Here is an 18,627-nt window from a genome sequence, read left to right on the forward strand (position 1 = left end):
CCATTACCTTTGGTGTCCCTGGCGCTTCCTGTGGAAGTCTTGGGCACTAGGAGCTGTCTGAAGGAGATCTCGCTAAAGGAGATCACGGAGCCAGCTCTCTTAGCTCTCACTCCATCCAGCTGGGTCACTCCCGACCCTCCCCTACTGCAGAGCCTCTCCTGAATGGGCTGGAATGTGGGCATCAGCACCCTCTGCAGGCAACTTTGGGTACCACAAAGAAGAAAAGGGAATGTCTTGGGGCGCCTGGGTGGCTCAGCCGGTTGTGTCCCAACTTTTGATTTCGGCTCTGGTCATGATCTCATGGTTTGTGAGTTCGAGCCCCACATCAGGCTCTGCGCTGACAGTGTGGGGCCTGCTTGGGATTCTCTCTCTTTCTCTCTCTCTGTCGCTCTCCTGCTCACATACACACTCTCTCTAAATAAATAAATAAAACTTTAAAAAAAAGAAAAAGAAAAGAGAGCATCTTGCTTGTATTTCTAGAATGGTAGCCATACTTTCCCCTGGCATAAGGGATTGGGGGACACGTGTGGGGGAATTCTATGTCTTGCAGGAGATCAGCAACAACCGTGGGTTCCAGCCCTGGTTCTGACATTGAATAATAGCTATGGAGAAACCACTTTAACGCCCTCTGCATTTTTTTCATCTGTAACAAATAACTGTACCCATTTCTCAAGAATCTCCCACGAACCAGTTATGTCATACTTTTTACTTTATTTAATCCTGGCCTCAACCGTGTCCTCTATCCCGGTGAGGAAATGGAGTCACAGAGAGGTTAAGGAACTTGCCCAAGGTCACAGGGCTGGTAGGTGACAATGGCAGCATTCAAACCAGAGGCCCTGCTTTTAACAAGTCTGCCATTCCTATAGAGAATGAGGGCAGCACTAGATGTGAGCTACCACCAGGCTGGGCCCCCACCAATGCCCAGCCAAGGAGCAGCCCCAAGCTGGGCCAGGATGAGCAAACCTTGGCAAGCTGGGCGAGAGAGCGATCCTTCTGGCAGATGAACAGTGACTCAGGTGGGGGCAGGCTGGGAGGACAGAGAAGAGGCAAGGAGCTCCCTTAAACACTTTTTTTTTTTTAAGCCCTGCAGCTCAAACACAACATGTTCATGATTCATCTCTCGTGACTCCCCTGAATGAAGATGGGGGCCCTAGCAGGGTTTGCCCTCCCAGGCACAGAGAAAACCTGCTGGGGTCCCAGCCTTGTTACATCTCCATCAAAACTTGTCCCTTGCCCCTTTGAAGGGAGCAAGGCTAACTTACAATGACATAATAATGGAGACACTCCATCAAGGTCCCCTCTTCTCTCCCCATTACTAGCCCCACCTCAAAAGGGCTCTGAACAGTGAGCTGCCTCCCGTATTCCATGCAAGTGGTGGGAAATTGGAGCTGGATCCTGTAGCTTGGTGAAAGCCTGCACCAACACCTCACCTGAGGCCGGGAGATCTGTAGGTGGGACTACAGTCACTGCTAAAGAAACAATCCAGTGAAGTACATACTAATGTTGTCCCATTTGACAGATGGAAAAATCGGGGCACAGAGAGACTAAGTAATTTGCTCAAGGTCACGCTCCTAGGAAGGAACTGTGGCAGATTTATTATACTTTCCAAAGACAGCCACACCATCCCATAATATATCCCGCGTCCCACATGCTCTTGTTACCAGGTGACACGGACACCCCTCTACTGAGAGATGGAATCTCCGTGCCCTCCTGGATCTGTGTGGATCTGTGAGTCAGGCAGAAGCAATGCCGCATCGTTTCCAAGGCTGGATAAGAAAAGGTAAAACAGGGGTTCCTGGGTGGCTCGGTGGGTTAAGTGTCCGACTTTGGCTCAGGTCATGATCTCACGGTGAGATCGAGCCCCACATCAGGCTCTGTGCTGACAGCTCAGAGCCTGAAGCCTGCTTCAGATTCTGTCTCCATCTCTCTGCCCCTCCCCTGCTCATGCTCGCTCTCTCGCTCTCTCTCTCTCTCTCTCAAATATAAAAAATTTTTTTAGAAAAAAATTTTTAATTAAAAAGATAAACTAGCTTCTGCTGGCTCTCTCTTGGGGTCCTTGCCCCTTAACCCAGCCACCATGCTGTAAGGAAGCCCGAACTAGCACACAGGGAGATGGCCTGGGTGACAAGAAGACAGAGCAAAGGGAGAGGCCCCTGTGGTGAGGACTGAGTCCTCAAGCCAACAGCCAGCTTTAAATGCCAGACATGAGCCACCGAGCCTTCAGACCATTCCATCCCCTAGTCTTTGAAACACCCCAGAGGATGACCGCAGAGCAGACAGAAGTATCCCTGCCAGGCCCCGCCCAAACTGCAAATTCCTGAGCAAAATAAATGTCACCACTGTTTTAAGCCATAAGCTTCTGGGCAGTTTATTACGCAGTAGAAATAACCGGAATAGCTGGTGATAGAGCCAGAAGTGGAACCCAGTGAGCTGGCTCCAGAGCCTGTGCCCCTAGTCACTCTGCCATGGTCTCTGCTGTGTGAGAGACAGCAACAGAGGAGGGGTTTGGAGCTTGGGCCTTGAGTCACACATATCTTCATATATTCATTCATTCATTCATTCATTCATTCACTCAGTGCTTGTTTATTGCACCCTGGGATATTGTGATTCATAGGAAATACACATTTGGTCTTCGTCTACAGTTCCTGGCTCACAGCTCCCCAAACCCTTGTAGTTTCAGAAGTGCGGAGCCTGATAAAGGTGTCTTGTTATGTGAATGAGGTGACTTTTAGAAGCACGTAGGGGTGGAAGCTGGTTGCCAAGAGAACCAATCACATGATTAGAAGGCCAGACCTCTCTCTCAGACCTCCAAAGAGGGAAGAGGGGCTGGGGTTGATTCAATCACCAATGGCTAATGATTTAATCAACTGGGGCTATGTAATGAAGCCTCCATAAAAACACACAGGACCGGGTTGGGAGTGCTTCCAGGCTGGTGGAAGAATGGGGACAGTGGCGCCCTCTCCCCACATGCTGCCCCACAACCTCTTCCATCTGCCTGCTCCTGAGTTATATCCTTTCATGATAAACCAGCGATCTAGTAAGTAAAAGGTTTCTCTGAGTGCTGTGAGCCGCTCTAGCAAATTGCCCCAACGGGGGGAGGAGGAGGAGGAGGTCCTGGGAACCTCTGATTTATAGCCAGTCGGTCAGAAGCGCTGGTAACAACCTGGGCTTGGGACTAGTACCTTGTCCGACTGAATCCTCACCAGTGGAATCTGATATGATCTCCAGGTAAATCGCATCAGAATTGAGTTGAATTCTCAGACACCCTATTGGTGTCCAAAAATTGTTTGGTTACACGTGTGGGAAAAACCACGTCCCCCCTTAACACACACACACAATAGAACTGGTGTCAGAAAAGCAATTTACATCCATACTGTGTTCCAAGCTCTCTGCTAATGCTGAGGATATATCGGTGAACAAGACAGATCCCTGCCCTGGGGGGCCTGGGAGGGAGGAGGTGAAAGATAAAAGAGGGATAACTTTACACAGGTATTTACGACAGGTTGATATGATCCAAAGGCGACCAGGTGGGTGGGGAGCCCTGTCTGGAGAGCGTGATCTGGGACAGCCTCCCTGCAGGGGAAACAGCAAGGATGTGAAAATCCAGCTTTGTGAAGAGTGAACAGAATGGCAGCAACTATCAAGAACAGACCTGGGTTACATCCTGGCTCCACTACTTACTAGCTGTGTGATCTTGTGGAAGTGACCCAGCCTCTCTGAGCCTCCACTTCCTCATAAAATGGGGATGCTTCCAGAACCCACCTCACAGAATTGCTCTGAGGAGCCCATGAGCTAATACATGCACAGTGTGCAGTCCAGGGCCTGGCACAGGAGGAACTCCATATATACAAGCGACTGTGGTGACAGGAATTACTTGAGACCAAGGTCCCCAAACGGAATGCCCAGAGCCCCCAGAGACCACTCTGCTCCCTGTTGGAAACTGCTAGCCACAGCTACCGGGGAAGAGAGCATGAACAGTGGGGGTTGGGGGCCCCTCCCGTGGCTGCACTGATACCCAGGCCTCTGAGGGGGTAGTCAAGTGTAAGGGGTGCACACATACTTCCCTGAAGCACACTGACACATACAGCCAAGCTTCTGCCCACCCGCTGTGGCCATTCCTGACTCATATCCTCAAACTAGGGCTTACCCACCTGCCACCCTGAGCTCAGAGTTCAAAGGATGGGGCCCTGGTTATCTCTCCCCATGCCCTGCCCCAAAGGCAGTGGGCACCCACACAGCCAGTGGGGGAGAGGCAACTTCCTCAAAACAGAGGGAGGGAGGGACAGGGACAGGAAGCCTGGAGAGAAGGCAGAACTGGGGAGGGCAGAAGACTCAGGGGCCCCAGGTAGGGCCAGGAAATCCCAGTGGGGTCAAGTATCACCTGCCATCAGACAGGCACACCCTTTAGGACTCTGGAAAGCACCTAGTGGGTGGCCGACACACATCCCCAGAGGAAAGAACACCAGCAAACAGCACATAACAATGCACACAGGACATACTCAGAGGACTCACACCCTCCACAGATATGCACCCTCCACAGATGTGCACACACGTACAGGCACATCTCACTGTGCCTGGCGGCCTGTCACTCCCCTCCTGCTCTTGCTCACTACCAGTCATCTAGTCAGCAGGGTCCCCCAGGTGCCCATGCCTGCTGCCATCTGCTGGCCCAGACCTTTCAGGGCCCAGTCGGCACACCCAGCATAATCCAGGAAGGAGGCTGCCAGCCCTGGATCTGACCTAGGGAAGGGGGTGGGAAACCACCTGGCCCTCAGAGCAAGCTGCAAGTCAAAACCTTATCATGGGCAGGGCCAGGGACTCAGCACAGCCTGGTTTCAGGCCAGGTCCCCCAAAAGCACAAGCTTTGCCTTGGTGTCCCATCTGCCTTGGGAGCCCCCATGGCTGCTTTACATCTTGAGCAGGTTGAAAGGAGCCCTGAAGGGTTGTGGCAAGCAGAGCAAAAGAAAAAAAAAAACAAAAAATAAAAACTAAGTGCAGCACGGCAGGCTAAGATCAGACATGAAGCAGAACTTCCCACTGGAGAAGCACCAAAGCACTGAAACAGAGGTGTGGACCAGAAGAGTGTCATCTGACTGCATTTAGAATTCCTCTTTAAAAAGGGAGGAGATGGATAGACATCATTGTTTGTTTTTTTACTAAAATTATTAAAAACAAAAAGAGTCCCAAATTGCAGAGGTCAGAGGAATCTTGAAATGGCTGTAAATGAAGATAGTGGCTGCTGAACAGCACCAGCCTAGGCTGGTGTGACCTTGCCTACAGGCAACAGACGGGCACAGTGACCTTTTATTGCCAGCCTGAGCTGGCTGTGCATGAGCAGGAGGCGGCTAGACAACTTCCCCACGGTGTGACCTCTCCTGAGGGGGTAGCACATTGCTTGGAGATGGCAGAGGGTAGGGAGGCCAGGGCCACCATGGTACAGGCCTCGGCAGAGGCACATCCTCGACAGGACCAAGTGTTTGCAGTCAGCATCTCCCCTCCAAAGCAGGTGGTGGCCTGGGAGGGGCTGGTAGCCACTCCGGAGAAAGGGAGAACGAGGATCCCGAGTCTCGATGCTGTACTCTGATATACGATGCCAGCCGGGCCTACGCCCTTGGACCCCCACCTCATCCTCAAAAACGGTCGTCCCCTTCTCTCACGCCACCCCATCACTTTCCCAGAGGCCCAGCCTGTCCCTGCCATCCCAGCCACCCAGGCTGCCCACCTTGCCCTACCTTGCCCATGGTTCCTCCTCATTCTTGGCCACTCTCCCTTCCCTTCCTGCCCTCCGTTTTCTCTCGCCCTCCTCCACCTCCTGCGCTGAACTCCCTCCCCACCGACAGGGGCCCAGACCAATGCCCACAACCATCTGCCAACTCCAAATGCCAGCACCCGCCCTGCCGCCACTACTCTTTCAAGCACCGCTCCCCTCACCACCCACCCCCCCCTCACTGCCAGAGACAAGCAAGAGCAGCCGGCCCAGGGGCAAGGCACTGCTGGCTCAAATTCACAGAACGTGAAACAGAACGTTTCAGGGGATGTGGAAGACTGGGCCACAGCTCCAGGAGGAACTGACCAGCTCAAATGTCTGGCCCTGGAGCCTCAGATCCTATGGCCAAAGGTGAGGGGGGCTGTCATTAGAAGTCACTGAATCCTGCCTCCTCCTCCACTTGAGTGAATGAATATCCGAGCCACCCACAATGTGCTGTCTTCCCGATTATACAGAAATACAATGTTTAAGGGCCCATCGCCATGTTCAAAATTTTCATAAATGTCTCATTTAACATTTACAACCCCTGATACGGAAACTGAAGCTCTGAGAAGTTAGGTAATTTGCGCAAGGTCAGGCGGTGTGCTGGACGTATGCCACTTCAGCCCTCTCTGCCCCACTTCTTACTCCAGCCACGTCAGCAACGACCAGCTCCCCGCAGACTTTGAGCAGCGGCATTCGGTCCACCTGGCAAAACTTCACCTAGGGCGGCGTGGGGCCTTCTTTGAGGTGCAGTGTGGGGCGCCCACGAGAACCCACTGGGGCCTCACGCGTGGGCAGCCTGCAAACAGGTGGGAGTTAATGTCCACCAAACCACTCTGTCCAGTGGGGAACAGAGCTGATGGATGAACGCTTCCCTATTTCTCTCCCCAGCAGGGCAGTTCTGAAACGCATTCCCTAAGGCTCCTCAGGAGACTGCCCAGGGCAGAGTGGTGGTAATAAAAATAATGTATCCTTGTCTTTTTTTTTTTTTTTAAAGTAAGCACCATGCCCAACGTGGGTCTTGAATTCATGACTCCGAGATCAAGAGTTTCATGCTCCACTGAATCAGCCAGCCAGCCGTCTTTCGTCTTTTCCCCTTCATGCCCTTTGCCCCACCCTTGTTCCCCAAGACCACTTCTCAAATAAACCACCACACACAAGCCTTTCTCTCAGCCTCTGCTTTGGGGGAACACAGGTGGAGACAGAGAGTGGTGGTGCTGGGACTCAAACCCAGGTCTGAGTAACAACAGAGCCTTTATGCTTAACCAGATGCTGCCACCACCAGGGGGCCCATCCACACCAGGGGGCCCTTTTCCTCAAGGCTGAAGTCATTCTGAACCACAGTGGCTCAGCCACACTTGATCCAGACGAGGTATGGGAAACAGGGAGCAGAGGGTATGAGGGCACCTGCAGCAGGTGCGTCCTCTCTGGAACTGAAGCCACCTCTACCAAATTGCCTCAACACCCTGGGTTGAGCAGGAATCCCAGCCAGATGTGCCCTGGTCCTACCCACGTTTAGCGTCTGCCTCTACCCAGAAACTTCTGTGGCTCGTCAGCTCCAGTCCCCCATCCCAGCCCCCAAGCAGGTCCCCAAGCCCACCCCCACTGTTCAACATCTTGGAAAGGAGAGGGGACCTGAGGTAGTTTCTTGAAACCTGAGCAGCCAGATCTAGCAGACAGCCACCCTGCCCCACCCCTGGACTCGGAAAACCCCATACACCTCCTTGGAGGTGAGGACAGAGCCTCCCCCAACTTCTACCCAAGTCACAAAGATATGATGGGACTTTCCTGGGGGAAATCACTCTTGGGACCTCACACGCCCTGAGTCACTCCCAGCCTCCCTACCCAACCCACCCCTATCCCCCTCCACACACACACAGCTGTTTGAGCTCTCCTTACCCTGCAGCAAAAACGGGGGGGGGGGGGGGGGGGACGGGGTTCTTCCCTCTCCATGGGAAACTGAGGCCTGTCGAGCTTAAGGTACAGCCACAGGATCACAAATCATGAAAAGAACCCAAGAGCCCTGGCGCCCAGCCCAGGACAACCCTATTATTCCCTAAGGAGGCTGCTCTGAAGGGGGCCACTCAACAGAGGCAGATCCCAGGCATTCAGAGCCCAAACCCCACTTGCATGTAAATGCCCTTTGGTTTGTTAAGGGTGTGGAGGGAGCTGCAGGAAACATGAGGAGAAAGAAGGATGTCCCCCCAGCCAGCTCCCAGGTCCAGACACGCAGTATCTGGTGGTGGCAAAGCCAAGTGGACTCTGCACAGTTCTGAGGTCCCCTGAACACACACCTGCCCTGGAACCCCACCCAAGGCTGACTCCCCCCTCACTCACTCACCCAGGGCCTCCAGAAATGAGCAGCAGGCTGGTAGCTGGCCCTGCCCAGGAGGTCCATTAAGGCCTCTCTGCCAGCACCCCGTCATCCTAGCTCCCCTCTCCGCAACAGGCACAGGTTGGAGTGAGGATGGGGTGGGGTTTATGGCCTTTTGGCAAAACAAACAGACAAACAAAACCAGCCTAGTCACAGGTCCTCCTGGGGTTCCGGCTGTTTCCTTCTACCACCACCTGTAAACACCCCACCTCTGACCTCCACCTCGGTCAGCTTCTCTAGCCAGAGACTTTGACAGGGTCTGAGCAACATCTCACTCACGCACACACACACACCCTGATACATGATGTGTGTGCGCAATGCCCCACCCGCATGGATTGCTGAGGACAGTCACCCCATCTCCGAAACACAACCCATTACCCTTAATTACCCTGTGGGATCACAGCACAGAGCTCACACACGTACGGGCTGTCTTTCTCCTTGCGAACACACGCATTTACACTCACAACATACGCCCCGATTCCGCGTTCAGTCACACCCGGGACTCGCGCCCTGATCCAGGCTGTTTATGCATAGAATCACCACCCAGCCCCGGACCCACTGACCTTCTCCGACGCACGGCGCAGAGCTCACTCCTCGACGTGGACCGAATGTCAACAGTCAGCGGCGGCGGCTCACCCCGCCCGTGCGCCCGCAACGGCGGCGTCCTCCCATCGCCATCCGGACCCGGGCCCCCTCCCGGCGGCGGGCTTCCCTCGCAGCCCGCCCAGCCGCGTGCGCCGTCACCGCGGCGCGCACACGCGCACGGCCGGCCGGCGGCCGCGAACGCACAAAGCTGTGCCCGCCGCCGCCGCCGCCCGCGCACCTGGCGGGCGCGCCCCCCGCCGCCCGGGCCGCGCGCCCCCTCCCCCGCCCCCGCCCCCTCCCGCCGCCTGCGACGCCGCGGCCCCGCTGCGGGGACGGGGGGCGCGCCGGGGCCCGAGCGCTGAGCCCGCGGCCGGGAAGCTCTCGTCGCCGGCGCTAGGAAACTGCCCCAGGCGGCTCCTCGGGAACAAAGGCGCGAGGCGGGGCACGCGCGCCCGAGGGACCCGGGGGAGAAGAGGGAACAGCCCACCAGCCTGCAGAAGTTTCTGGAGGATGGGGCCGCGGGGCGGTGGCGAAGGGAGGTGTGGAAAGATCCACTATGGGTTCCTGGGCTACGGAGGTGGACACTCTGGGGCTCTCTCCAGTTCTGCGTGGAGTGGATGTAGGGGGGAGGTATGGTGTTACCTGGCCCCCGAAGTAGAAGGCCTCTAGGACTGCCAAACCCCTGAAATGCCCCTGCTTTGTATCCGCAGGCTGGAGCTTTCTTTCATTCACTCCGCAGACATCCTCCCAGCTTCTTGCCAAACCAAGGATGCTCCTGAACTTGAAGGGGTTGGGATGCCTGAGTCTTTTCCTGGGTAACCTCCACACCAGGAAGCGGCTGGAATATGGCTTGTACACCTCACTGATGAGAAGCTCACTCCCTCAGGGGGCAGCCCACGCCGTCCTGAGGCGAATCTAAGGGCTAGAAAGCCATTTCTTCAGTTTTATGGAAATCTGCCTCCCCTCCTGTCTGTTGACCATGGATAGCATCACTCTGCTCTAGCCATAATGGCTTTCTGCTTCTAGAATATACCTAGGGCCTTGTCCTTGCTGTTCCTTCTGCAATACTCTTCCATCCCGTCTCCTGTGTCCCCTTCCCCCCATTCCCCAGCAGCTTCTCCATATGGCTGCCCCCTTGTGTCCTTCAGGACTCAGCTCAAATGTCCCCTTCTCAAAGAGCACTTCCACCTCTTCCAAAGTCCCTACACACCTACTGGTCACCCTATCTCGATGCCCTGTTTTAGCACCTTCAGTATACTGAGCATCTTAAGAAATTCTCTCTGTGTGTCTATGGTCTGCTTTTCCCTCTAGAACATGTACCCTATGGAGGCAGGATCCTTGTCTGCCTTGGGACGAGGCCCTGTAACACCAGCGCCTGACGGAGAGCAAGGTGGAAGGAAGAAAGGAAGGCAGAGGTGGCCAGCCTAGGGGCTGAGTCCCTTCAGCAGTTTTATCCATCACCCTGAAATGCAACATGCTCGGCCATTCCAGGGTAATATGGGGCACAGTGTTACCAGAGGAGATGCTCAGTCGCTGTCCACCAAACAAATGAACAAATGAAGGAATCTTGTTCCTAGCGTCTGAGACTCAGAACAGCAGGACATTCCCTCCCCTGACCTGGACTCTACCCTGAGCTCTTGCAGCCCCCAGATGCAAGCATTTTCTTAAAACCTAAATCATGGGGCCATATCCAAGCTTCTAGTCAATTGGAACCATGATTCCCATGTCTCCCTCCCAAGTATAGACAAGATTGGAGGCCAAAACGGATTTCTCCTTCATCCCTATTAAACTGTACCTACTAGCCTTGGACCTAGAATCCAACCTCCAGGGCATTTTGGGTCCCAGTTCTGCCATCTTGCCTGTTGGGATGGTGCCTGGGGTTCGTGCCATCAGCAATGTCACCACCTCTCCACATCCTTCCTCACCAGCCCACTCATAAACACGTGGAGCAGGACTCAGCCAATGGCAACCCACTCATCAAACACAGAACTACAGTCTTCTACTCCACCACCCAACCTACTTTCTAGTCTAGAAAACTAATCAGAAAAGTGAATAAGCTTCCCCCAGAGGGATGGGTTCCCAGGGAATTCATTTGCTCTTCTTTTTCCAAGAGCCACCAAACCATCTCTCTAATAATTTTTGTAAATGTTTATTTATTTTTGAGAGAGAGACAGACAGACAAACAGACTGCAAGCGGGTGAGGGCAGAGAGAGAGGGAGACACAGAATCCGAAGTAGGTCAGCACAGAGCCCGACACGCAGCTCGAACCCATGGACCATGAGATCATGACCTGAACTGAAGTCGGATGCTTACCTAACTGAGCGACCCAGCTGCCCCCAAACCATCTCTCTAAAACCAGACTCAGGGAGGGGGTCACCTGGGTGGCTCAGTCAGTTAAGTGTCTGAGTTTTGGTTTTGGTTTCAACTCAGGCCATCTCACCTTTCTTGAGTTCAAGCCCCACATCAGGTCCTGTGCTGACATCTCGGAGCCTGCTTGGGCTTCTCTCTCTCTCTCTCTCTCTCTCTCTCTCTCTCCTCCCCCCCCACCCCTGCTTGTGTGCTCGCATGTGCACATGCGCATGTGTTCTCTTTTTCTCTCTCTTAAAATAAACATTTAAAATGTTTAAATAAAAATAAATAATAAAAACAAATAAATAATAAAAACAGACTCTGACATGTGACCAGGACAGATGCCGAGTTCCTTATTTATGGTTTCTGGATTTAATTCCTCTTGGCAAAGATAGAAATTACCTTAGCTAGCTCCTGCCTTGGGACACATGCCTTATTCTCTGAGAGGCAGTGTGCATAGTGGTTATAGGCACTGCAAATAGCTACCTGTTATTTAACCCCTGTGCCTCAGTTTTGTCATCCGAAATATGGGGAGAACAATGGTACTTAAAGCCTAGCATTGTCAGGAAGACGAAACCAAATTATTCTTATAAAGCATTTACAACATGACACATAATAAGCACTCAAAAAATTAACTATTAATATTCTGTCACAAAAATTAGTATAATCACAGAGTATGGCAGCCTCCTCTTCAACGCCCCTGGGGTGCAGGCTTCCCAAGTATGAAAGCTGAATTTATTTCAAATGGCTTCATCCTGTCTTATGACTGTTGCCCTCCTCCCAGGACTCAGCTCTACTCCTGTGTCTCTCAAATGAATTCTTGTTCTTTGGCTCAGCAGATGGAGCAGCTCTGTCAGCTTCAGACCACCTGCATGGGCAGGCGCTCCCACCCTCCACCTCCTCCCTTGCTACTACCTTGGGCAGGTGCAGCTGGCCCACCTGCCATGGGGCTGGCCTCTCCCAGCCTTCCTGCAGGCTCAGAGGCTGCATAGCGCTCATTTGTCATCCCCCCAGTGCCTGTTTAATGAACTCCTTCTCTGAAACAGGACGTCAAGGGGGCGCCTGGGTGGCTCAGTCAGTTAAGCGTCCGCCTTCGGCTCAGGTCATGACCTCGTGGTTTGTGGGTTCGAGACCCGCGTGGGGCTCTGTGCTGACAGCTCAGAGCCTGGAGCCTGCTTCAGATTCTGTGTCTCCCTCTCTCTCTGCCCCTTCCCTGCTCATGCTCCGTCTCTCTTTCTCTCTCAAAAATAAATAAGCATTAAGAAAAAGATTGAAACAGGACGTCAGGATAGGGTGGAGAACAAGCCGAAAAAGGCCCTGCCCCCATAAAGCTTACATTCCGGGGGATGGGGTCATGGACAAGGAACAAACAGACAAAGAAGATCATGTCAGATGGCGGCAAGAGCTTTGAAGGAAAGGTGAGAAGGTGAGGGAGAAGCTATCTCATGTCAGATGGCGAATGGCACGTGATAGGGTTTTGCGTGTTGCCTACAAGTGAATCCGACCATGTGCCCTTCATGTCCACGTGTCACTAGCACGCTCCCAGGGCAGCCACACCAGCCTCTTTCTTTTTCCCTGCAAACATTCACAGTTACACACTCAGAATTTCATTTTGGCACCCTTCCCAACAGTCTTGCCTCAAGCTCAGAGGACGTTCTGTCTTTCCTCTACATTATTTGAAATCCACCCTCTGGTGTCCAGGGCACTTGTCTGACTATCCGTTCCCTGACTACCAAGAGTTCCCCTTTCCCAGGGCTCCTGTCACTCTCACATCATCATCCAATTAATTCTTCCTACAGAGTATCAGATCCAGATCCAGAGTACCCAGCCACCTCACTGTTTCCTGAACCTTCTGAAATCTCGAGGAGACGAGAAGGAGCAGATGCACTTAGCTGAATAGGATTCCTGGCAGATATCTGGGAGGCGAAGTCTCCGTGGACTAAATCTTATTCCTGGGGTGGCTGGAGAGCAGCCGTACAGCATCACCCCTGTTCTCTTGTTAGCCAGCCCATGATAGGCCCCCCCCAAAGACATCACCTCCACTCCTCTTTCACTTAAACCACCCCTGGGAGGTGAGGCCTGCTCACCCTTGACTGTGAGGGTCCTGCGAATTAAGGAGCTAGCGCAAAGAGGTCTTGAGGGGGAAAGTGGAAGAAAGGCTCAGGATCGGGTCTCCCAGAGGCCTTGGGTAGGGGTGAGGCTGCAGCAGGGCTACCCAGGATCTCGGCTGAGACTGCTAATGCTGGTCACACCTGTCCACAGTGCGGTGAAGAGTGGGCAGGGGCCTGGGAGCAGGAATCTGGACCAGGAAAAGCCCTATTGGCCGAGAGTCAGGCTCCCGGCTGGATGCCCTGACAAGGGGAAGGAAGAGACAAGGGAGGCAGGGCTGGTTCCACCCACCCAGGTCAGAGACGGGGTGGGGAGGCAGCCCAGCAAATTGCCCACCACTCTCAGGAACCCACTGACCCCAGGCCTTAGGAATCTCTGCAGACATCGTTTCACTTGAGACTCATGATCTTCCTGATAGAAGACAGGGAATGCAGGATCATACCCATTTTACAGAGGAGAAAGCAGAGGCAGTGAGCTGCCTGAAATCACTCAGTGCCTCCTAAGCTGAACAAGCACCCAGACTGACAAACTCCTTCCAGAACCCTGGGAGGCTTCTCTACCACTGAGGACAGTGGTTCCCCACTGCAGATTTATGGACCAGTGTAGGGCTGGCTGCACTAAGTATCACCTTTGGGGGCGGGGATGGGGGGGTTGGACCCAGCCACAGAGTGAGGGTAAGGGCTGTGGTCCCTTTACCTGGAGGGAGACTCAAGGTCAGCGCGGCTGAGGATGCGATGCTGCTGAGGGCTGTAGAGCCACTGGAAGGCTGTCAGTGTCCTCTCCTCGATTCGGAACCGACCTTCCTGCACGTACCTGCAGGCAGGACAGGAGAGAGTGAAAAGATGGGCAGGCAGGGCTCCACAGAGCTTCTCGGGGAAGTTGACTCTGCTTGCTGGAAACAGACAGATAAAGGGCACCTGTCCCCAAATCTCCCCCCTGTTCATCTGCCAGAAAGCTCTATTTCCAGAAGGCCACTGTTAGAATACCCTGAAGAGGAAGGAGCTATGGGGCTTCAACTTAAGAGATGGAAAAGCTTTATAAAAGTTAGCTGTCTCAGGGTGCCCGAGTGGCTCAGTCAGTTAAGCGTACAACTCTTGATCTTGGCTCGGATCGTGATCTCACAGTTCCTGGGATCAAGGCCCCCATCCGGCTCTGTGCTGACAGTAGGAGCCTGCTTGGGATTCTGTCTCTCCCTGTTTCTGCTCCTCTCTCCATCTCTCTCTCTTTCTCAAAATAAATAAGTAAATATATATATATATATATATATATATATATATATATCTGCCCCTCCTCTGCTCATACTCTGTCTCTCTGTCTCTCAAAAATTAAAAATTTTAAAAAAAAGTGTGCAGTCATTAAAAATGAGGGCATCCGCTGTGCACTATCATGCAAAGATCTTCAAGGTACATTGTTTTTCTTTTTATATTTTCTCTCATTCCGTAGATTGCATTTAAAAAATTGGGTGGGGAGGGCACGTGGGTGACTCAGTTGGTTAAGCATCCGACTTCAGCTCAGGCCATGATCTCACAGTTCATGAGTTTGAGCCCCACGTCAGGCTCTGCGCTGACAGCTCAGAGGCTGGAGTCTGCTTCAGATTCTGTGTCTCTGTCTCCCTCTGCTCTTCCCCTGTTCACGCTCTGCCTCTCTCTCTCTCTCTCTCTCTCTCTCTCTCTCTCCCTCAAGCATAAAAAGAGAGAGAGAGAGCATGAGTGGGGGAGAGGAAGAAAGAGAGAGGGGGAGACACAGAATCTGAAGCAGGCTTCAGGCTCCAAGCTGTCAGCAGAGAGCCTGACGCGGGGCTCGAACTGATGAATCGCAAGACCATGACCTGAGCTGAAATCAGACGCTTAACCGACTGAGCCACCCAGGCGCCCTATAGGTTGCATTTTTTAATTCTTTTGCTGCACAGAGACGCCACATTTTCTTTTCTTTAACTTTTTTTTTGTATTTATTTTGAGAGAGAGAACATAAGGAGGGGAGGGGCAGAGAGAGAGACAGACAGACAGAATACCAAGCAGGCTCCAAGATGTCCAGGCAGAGCCCAATGCAGGGCCCAAACTCACAAACTGTGAGATCATGAGGTGAGCCCCAAGATACATGGTGAAGAGAAAAAAATCAAGTGCGGAAATAGCAGTATGGGGGCACCTGGGTGGCTCAGGTGGTTAAGCATCTTCTGCTCAGGTCATGATCTCACGGTTCATGAGTTTGAGTCCCACATCTGGCTCCTTGCTGAGTGCAGAGCCTGCTTCAGATTCTCTCTCTCCCTCTCTTTCTGCCCTGCTCTCTCTCTCTCTCTCTCTCTCTCTAATAAATAAACTTAAAAAAAAAAAGAAATAGCAGTATGTATAATTTATGTTAAAAGTGGGGAGGGAATAAAATATGAATTCATATTTGTTTATCTTTATATGTAGAAACTCTGAAAACACAAGAGCTAATAAGAATAGTTACCTCAGTGGGGAGGAGGGAGAACTTGGTAAATGCAGGCATGGGAGAGTGACTTTTAACAACGTACGTTTTCATACAGAAGAGGTATGGCATATTCCAGATGGGGTGTGTGTGTATGAGAGGGAGAGAGAGAAACTACAAACTACACCAAGTGCTGTGAAAAAACAACCATGGGGCACCTGGGTGGCTCAGTCAGTTAAGGGTCCAATTCTTGATTTCTGATCAGGTGATGATCTCACCATTGTGGGATCGAGCTCCGGGTCTGGCTCCACACTGGGTGGAGCCACTCACTCCCTCTCTCTCTGTCTCTCCCCACCTCTAAAAAAAAAAAAACAAAAACAAACAACTCAATTGTGCAGCTGCTGTGATTCTGCCCAGTGAATGGGACACAGGCTATTCGCTGGGGGAGGGGAGCCCCCAGAAGGCAGGGTGCTGGAGAGCAGAGGGCTCATATTGCTCCTGGACCTCCCACATCAGAGCATCTGTCTCCTTCCATTCTCTTCAACACGATCCGTTGGGCATTTGGGGAAGATCATCCAGGCTGGTGGGTGGAAAATGGCAGGGCTGTCAGGTCCATATGGGGCCGTGGTGGCTTGTACAGGGACACAGTGTTGGAGACGGAGGGAGGACCCTTCAGTGAGCTAAGGAGGCAGTGTTGGCTGGGCCTGGTGGCGGGCTGGACAAGGGTGAAGTGGGGGACAGGCAGCACAGTTGTTCCCAGTTCCGGGTTTGCGAAGGCAGTTGGCACTAAACAAGAACAGATTTGGGAGGGAAGATCATGACATCAGTTGGGAACATGACCTTCCTTTGGGATACGCTTCCTGCCCCAAGATGACTCCCCTCTTATAAAACCTGTTCAAAACTTGGTTCCTCCAGGAAGCCCACCCTGATTAATCCCATCCTATTCCGATGACAAGTTTCTGTGCCTTTCCCCACCCTTGGGCTCCTCGGCGACATCCCCTCACTTCCAGGCTGATAGACCATGACAGGGCTGTCCTTGACCCCACCAAGCACACACAGGTCCCCAGGCGGAGGGAGAAGTAGACCCACTCAGGACCCATCCCCACCCAAGCTCTCTCCTCATCCACCACTTGCCTGAGCCTCTATGTGGAATACAAACCAACTCAGCTACCACGAGTCCCAGATGCCTCGTCTGTAAAATGGGAGTAACAATAACACCCACTTTAAAGGGTTGTTGCAAAGATTAAATGAAAAATGTTCAGGAAGTCCTCGTCACGTGATCGTCTTTATCGCCTTCCCTCCCCACTATCCTCATCGGCCGTCACCAAGTCACAGGTCTTACATGCTTTACGTACGACAGACAAACCCACACCCTCTAAGCCTCACATCGAACCCCTTGGAATGGGGGCAGCTGGGTGGCTCAGTGGGTTAAGCATCCAACTTGATCTGGGCTCAGGTCATGATCTCAGGTTCATGGGATCAAGCCCAGTGTCAGACTCTGCACTGAAAGCATGGAGCCTGCTTGGGATTCTGTCCTCCCTCTCTCTCAGTCCCTTCCCTGTTCATGTGGGATCTCTCTCTCTCTCTCTCTCTCTCTCTCTCTCTCTCTCTCTCTCCCCCTCCCTCAAAAGAAATAAATTAATTTTTAAAATAAAAAAAAAACCTTGGAATGGGTTGATCCCATTTTAGAGATGAGGAAGAAGAGGCCAGGGGAGAGAAGTGAAGTTGCCCAAGGTCACACATGCAGGAAGCAGCAGAGGCTGGCCTTCCTTGTCAGCTCATGGCATCCAGTGTCCTCCTAACCAGTCCCTTCCACGTACATAGGGTCTCTCCCTCCCCCATACCAGCCCCCACTTCCCGACACAGACCTTGTTAGCTCTTTCCCTGTCCAAAAATGTTAGTGCCTCCCCAATGCATTCAGGTATCTTCCAAACTGTTCACCCAAGAGCCCAATCTCTCCCCCACTTTGTTCTCTTCCAGTCTTTCCTACTGTATCATGCCACCACCCCCACATTTACATGTATGGGCCTCTGCGTTCTTCATCTGTTTGTCCTTCTCCAAACATGTCTTGCCTGTTCTTTTTTTTTTTTTAATGTTTATTTGTTTGAGAGAGAGAGAGAGAGAGAGAGAGAGCAGGGGAGGGGCAGAGAGAGAGGGAGACACAGAATCCAAAGCAGGCTCCAGGCTCTGAGCTGTCAGCACAGAGCCCGACGCGGGGCTCGAACCCATGAACTGTGAGATCATGACCTGAGCCAAAGTCGGACGCTTAACCGACAGGCGCCCCCGTCCTGGCTGTTCTTACCTCAGAGCCTTGGCTCAGGCTGTGCTCTGACTTTAACTGCCCTCCCTCCATCTCTAACCCAGACCTGTCCACCTTGCCTCAACTCCTCACACCACACTGCCTCTTAGGATCTGTCCCCGGTCCTCTAACCAGAATGCAAGATCCAGGGCTCCAGGGAGGCCCTGCTTAACCTCGATCACAACACTGCTCTCTGCCCACCTGTACCTGCATTATTTATGTGCCTGTCTGTCTCCTGCTAAGTGTAAAGACTGTGTCTGATCATCTCTGAAATTCCCGTAACATCCTCTCCCCAAAGCCAAGCCTGCCAAAGTCACAACAGCAACAGTGATCTACTCATTACATCCTTGGGGAGCTTCCTTCACAGAATGCTCGGACACGGATTATCTCTATTAACGAATCCAATTTGTTAACTTAGCGTATTTGCTGTATTGGACCACACTGACTAAATAGAAGCAAAAACAGAACACTCCCATCCCCACATATATCCCCTATTAAGCTGCCATGTACCTGAAATTCTGTTGAACTGAATCCTGGAGGAGATTAAATACTGCAGAGGCTCAACCCTGTAAGTCACTTTCAACCATTGCTCAAACTTGAGCAAGAACCAGCTTCTCAGATTATCCCTGGGAGAGTAAGAGTCAAGAGCCCTGGGCACAGTCAGGGACAAGTGGAAGGGAATGAGAGGAGGAAGGGTAAGAGTGGCTGGGAGAAACAGGCCCCAGGTGGTGGGGGTGGGGTGACACCTTCAAGAGG

The 18,627-nt window shown here is 52.6% G+C and overlaps 1 protein-coding gene across 2 annotated transcripts in view; it reads right to left on the reverse strand.

Moving 5' to 3' along the window:
- The window catches only part of RAP1GAP2 (RAP1 GTPase activating protein 2), a 212,747-nt gene extending 198,804 nt beyond the window's left edge, over nt 1-13,943 (reverse strand). Inside the window, exon 1 of one of the 2 annotated variants that reach the window (XM_043583426.1) lies at nt 13,863-13,943. The gene's annotated coding sequence lies outside the window, so the exon portion shown is untranslated. Of the gene's footprint in view, nt 1-8,686; nt 8,820-13,862 lie in introns of those variants that run through there. The other variant, XM_043583420.1, reaches the window with a different exon arrangement.
- Nucleotides 13,944-18,627: the final 4,684 nt, after the last annotated feature.

Source organism: Prionailurus bengalensis, chromosome E1, assembly GCF_016509475.1.
Source record: "Prionailurus bengalensis isolate Pbe53 chromosome E1, Fcat_Pben_1.1_paternal_pri, whole genome shotgun sequence".
NCBI classification, from domain to species: Eukaryota; Metazoa; Chordata; class Mammalia; order Carnivora; family Felidae; genus Prionailurus; species Prionailurus bengalensis.